Consider the following 730-nt stretch of genomic DNA (forward strand, 5'->3'; position numbering starts at 1 on the left):
GCTCATCACGTGGTGTTTAAGACAAAGAACCCTGTTGCTACCTCGCCCTCACGTGTTACTGTACGAGACGGAGGCCAGTTGAGATACATCGCCCTCACGTGCTGGTGGAGAAGACGAAGACCAGTTGAATCCTTCCCTCGCGTAGTGGCGGAGGGACAAAAAACCCTGTTGCTACCGAAATTTATTTTCATTATCTATATTTTATCCTTTTACGAGGAGTTAGGCTTAGAGACGATCGGGATAAGGGTCAGCGAGTGGATGATGCGAAAGAAACTGGGCCAGGGAAAATTCTAGAACGAAATCCTTCACTTTACGACCATAGCTGTGTGGTAGACTGACATCCTAGCAATTCTAAGATCATAGTGGATTATAGTCGGGAAGTAGACGGAGAAAAAAGCATTATCTGAAGACAATGGCGTCTCATGATATATGGTAGAAGGTTAAGTATCAAAAACCACATAAAATTACACAAACCTACGCATGCCAGGCCGTCGAAAAGGTCATAAGATGTAGCGGGACTTGAGCCTTGGGGACCATGTGAAAGGGAAGTGAGACGAAGCCTTCAGATATTTTTCTTTTTCATTTCTTTATTTCACCACCAAAAAAGGTAATTCAGACGACGATTAACAGGACCGGATAATTTATCTATTTCTTATTGTCTTTACCTGAGGATAATAACATAAAATTAAGAAAGGATTATTTCATATATATTTACCAGTAATTGAGGATT

The sequence above is a fragment of the Penaeus monodon genome, chromosome 22 (genome assembly GCF_015228065.2).
Source record: "Penaeus monodon isolate SGIC_2016 chromosome 22, NSTDA_Pmon_1, whole genome shotgun sequence".
Taxonomy (NCBI): Eukaryota; Metazoa; Arthropoda; class Malacostraca; order Decapoda; family Penaeidae; genus Penaeus; species Penaeus monodon.